Genomic DNA, 5,015 nt, shown 5'->3' on the forward strand with positions numbered 1-5,015 from the left:
GTCGTTGAGTGCCACTGTATGTGTGGGTCGTTGAGTGCCACTGTATGTGTGGGTCGTTGAGTGCCACTGTATGTGTGGGTCGTTGAGTGCCACTGTATGTGTGGGTCGTTGAGTGCCACTGTATGTGTGGGTCGTTGAGTGCCACTGTATGTGTGGGTCGTTGAGTGCCACTGTATGTGTGGGTCGTTGAGTGCCACTGTATGTGTGGGTCGTTGAGTGCCACTGTATGTGTGGGTCGTTGAGTGCCACTGTATGTGTGGGTCGTTGAGTGCCACTGTATATTCGGGTCATTGAGTGCCACTATATATAAGGGCCATTGAGTGCCACTATATATACGGGTTATTCAGTGCCACTATATATGGGTTATTGAGTGCCACTGTATATTCGGATCATTGAGTGCCACTATATAAGAGCCATTGAGTGCCATTGTATAAATAATCTTTCTTTGTTTATACTGATGAACCTGAAGAAGGAATGGCGTATCGTGGACATAGTCTCTCTCTAGATAGTCTTGGCACAGATCAAATGGGTATAATTGTTTTTCTATAGATACAAAAAAATCGGTGTCAAGTGTGAAATATCTTCGTCATAATTAGGCAACTCTATGATCAAATTCTTTATTCCTTTTCTATACTTTCGAGAATTTATATAGTTTAGTCATTTTTATTTCGTACAGGCAACAGCTGGCAACCTTCGGCCGACAGAGGACTCGACCGATGGAGGACTCGACCGATGGAGGACTCGACCGACGGAGGACTAAACATTACCAATAAACTTAACACGTCAATGCTCAAGTTTAGTAAAATCCTACGTGACGGAACCACACCAACTACTATAATAAGCGGCATCCAGCAGTCATCACTAGCATGTCAATTTGATAAGCCTGAACACATGCAGTTAAAAGACTTCCTAACGTGACACATATTAAAAGGAGTCAAATAATTCACTAATTTCACCAACACTTCCAAATATTTTCTAATTTTTCTATCAAGTAAATTACGCAGAATAACAACTTTCATAACACTAAACTACTTTAAATAATAACAATAAAATAATACAATAGATATTAATAACAGTTCATGAATACAACTAGTCTAAGAAACACAATACGCTCGGTAAAATATGATTCCCACATAGAGGTTGATACATCCCTTGAACCATATAGTGAGGGATACAGCTTGACAAAAACAGAGGGTGACTGTGTTGTAAGGAAGGAAGGAAGGAAGGAAGGAAGGAAGGAAGGAAGGAAGGAAGGAAGAGAAGTGGTCGATAATCTGGCTCAAGGAAGATGTACCTTTCACAATCTGGTACTCAAGAATATTACTGCGTCACATTCTCGTGGTCATGGGGTCGTCTCGTGAAGGGCACCCTCATGACCCTGGTACACGCACACACACACTCACGCACACACATACACACACACACACATACACACACACATACACACACACGAGAGAGGGTCCACCTCAACGCAGGCATAATAAAATAATTAAATCAACTGACCGACGATAACACAAGTCACACTCAGCTGACGGGGAGGTCAGTCTGGGAGCTAGAGATTTGGTGTTAGGAGGGAGAGAAGTGAGGGAGGGGTGAGACGGTGAGAAGAACGAGGGAGAGAAGTGAGGGAGAGAAGTGAGGTAAGAGGCGGTGAGAAGAACGAGGGAGAGAAGTGAGGGAGAGAAGTGAGGTAAGAGGCGGTGAGAAGAACGAGGGAAAGAAGTGGAGGAGTGGTGACGGACGGTGGGAAGAACGTCAGCACACACACACACACACACACACACACACAACGTATATCAAGAATTGGCTTAATAAAAATGGCTATGCGGAAATTTTTCATAAAGGGAAACAGATTGGGCCTTGTCGTGCACACCTCCTACCACGTGTACTGTTGGTGGATATATTCTAAAAAATATTCCAGGTGTGTGTGTGTGTGTGTGTGTGTGTGTGTTTCAGAGTAAGAGAGAGATACTGGACATTGATACAGATGTGTGTTTGAGAGAGAGAGAGAGAGAGAGAGAGAGAGAGAGAGAGAGAGTAAAAGAAGTGAAAAAAGGGAAGGTAAAATATGACAGATTACATACAACTAGTAATCCCCGGAATACCTGCATCAGTTTTTATTTTATTTTTCCAACACAGTCCTATAATTCCAGGTTACCCAATGCCTATTATTACCTATCTATTATTACCTATCTATTATTACTACCTATCTACCTGATTTTCTTTTTTATCAAACTGACCAAACAACATAAAAATCTACACAAATATTTCTGCTCTTTTTTTTATTACAATACGGAAACAAGACTGACCTCTTGAATTGTCTTGGATGTGAAGGCATACAAAAGTAGGTCATTTAGACACACACAAACACACTCACACTCACACTCACACACACACACACATTGACTTGAGACAAACAAACTCCTCAGGATCAAGCACTCCACCACTCCCTTGACCTATGAAGCTCTACAAGGAGTTCTCCCCCCCCCCCCAAACCTCTGCTCCATCACCAATGCTTCTCCCACACAAACAAAATACCCAGCTGTCGTAAACACCATATTTAAAAGAGTTACGGATCCATCATCATTACCCCACTACCCAGCTTAACCCACTACCCAGCTTAACCCACTACCCAGCTTAATCTACGAGGGATTAAGCTGACATTGCACAGACAGACAGAGCCATAGTTACACCTGGTATGGTAATTACACGTTTTCTCATTATTGTGCATTGGGAGCTTCTGTTAATCACCACCCACCATCCCCTTAATATTACCATTTGTTATTGACCTCATTTCTCTCCACTGTGTATTTTCTACCCGTTGGCTGCCATTTCCTCTCAAATAACTGTATATCATTGTTATTATTATTACACACAATATAGTCGACATACTAGATATTAAAACAAAACAAAAATACGTAAAAAAATATGGTAATTTTATATTAAAAATGTAATAGAATGAAATGAGATGAGATCAGTTGGGAGAGAGAGTTATTTCACATCTCTCTCTCTCTCACCTAATCTTCCTCCTGTCTCCCTTGGGTTTCTCTATTGCTCTTCCAATGTTAAATCAACTAACTACACCTGATCTGTCACTACCCCCCCCCCCAACCTACAGTTCTGCCATCACAATTAGCTATTACTCTAGTTGGTGTTTTGGTTTCGGTCACTCAGTCAAATAGTTCTAATCAAGGGAAAATTTATCAAAGTAACTGACCACGTGTTAGTTTTTTTAAGGCGAATGACCCAGCATCAAGTCAGGAGGGAGGGAGGGAGGGAGGGGGAGGGAGAGGGGAGGGGGAAAGGGAGGGGGAGTGGGGGCAGCTGGTCGTCCCTATGTCTCAATAACTGTACTGTATATGAGTATCGGCAAAAATTGTAGTATTGTTGATAATTTGGAATAGAACCGATACCAAAATTATTACGGTGATGTATGTATGTATGTATGTATGTATGTATGTGTGTATGTATGTATGTGTGTGTATATATCTATGTATGCATAATATGTATATAATCACAAATACTTCAACAACTACACACACACACACACACCACGCACTAGCAGGGTTTGGCAGTGGACTACTGCACCATCCTCGTCATCGCCACCTCCTGCCACCAGCAGTCCCCCGCCCACCTCGCGCAGTCCGCCACAACGACAAAATTCAGCCCATAAGAGCCCGCACTGATAGATATAAGAACAGCACCATCCCATCTATTGTTAAAATAATAAACAACTGATTTATGTACTGTACAGCCCTGTAAATGTATTGAACGTATATTATGTCAAAATCACATGTAAGTTTGCATATTTTCAGCCACCAGCTGCAACTCTATTAATAAACCGTTTATTATTATTATTATTATTATTATTATTATTATTATTATTATTATTATTATTATTATTACACACACACACAAGAGCATGATACCTAACATATACACCTATGTGAGAATATATATATATATATATATATATATATATATATATATATATATATATATATATATATATATATATATATATATATATATATATATATATATATTCCTAGAGCTCAATGTATACAAGTATATAAAGAGGCACCATCAACATCCCCCCAGGCTACATTACATATTAAAAAGTCACATTATGTAAATTAACTACTAATATGTACGTTATGAATGGAAAATACGTAATAACAATAGTGCAATTCTTTCGCACACAATTTTTTTATCATTTATTTTTCTAACTCAACAAATTATATACTTAAAATTGTCAGTGTTGGATATATAACAAGTAAATAGCTCACCTGACGATTAGACACCCTAGTTTATTACACCTAAATATTAAGATAGCCTTTCGTTACTTGGGTGATCAGATTAAATTAGGTTAGGTTAGGTTAGGTTAGGTTAGGTTAGGTTAGGTTAGGTTAGGTTAGTCTTCAGGTATTCCTACTTTGCAGTAATATATGAAGAAAATAAAGCAAATACACCGAGGTAAATAAACTTAGTCAGTAATAAGCAAGACCCAACAAATTGCAACACACATTATTATCCCTAAATGAACTTAAGGTTGACCTGGTGTGTGTGGGTGGAGAGAGGTTGGGGGTAGAGGAGGGGGATGGGGTAGAGGAAGGGGGGGGTTGGGGGTAGAGGAAGGGGGTTGGGGGTAGAGTGAAGGGGGGTTGGGGCAGAGGAAGGGGGAGTTGGGGGAGAGGAAGGAGGGGTTGGGGGTAGAGGAAGGGGGTTGGGATAGAGGAAGGGGGGGTTGGGGGGTAGAGGAAGGGGGTTGGGGTAGAGAAAGGGGTTGGGGTAGAGGAAGGGGGGGCTGGGGTAGAGGAAGGGGGGCTGGGGGGTAGAGAAGGGGGTTGGGGTAGAGGAGGGGGGTTGGGGGCAGAGGAGGGTGGGAAGTGGGAGACCTAGCCAGCGAGCCAGGCCAGTGACTGACCAATCAATACTCACGGAATAAAAACCTCGCCAGCCAATTAGCGCCGCCCACCTGGCTCACCTGAGTTTCCGTCCATCGCCCGGGTGGC

The sequence above is a fragment of the Homarus americanus genome, unplaced genomic scaffold (assembly GCF_018991925.1).
Source record: "Homarus americanus isolate GMGI-L3 unplaced genomic scaffold, GMGI_Hamer_2.0 scaffold32583, whole genome shotgun sequence".
Lineage (NCBI taxonomy): Eukaryota > Metazoa > Arthropoda > Malacostraca > Decapoda > Nephropidae > Homarus > Homarus americanus.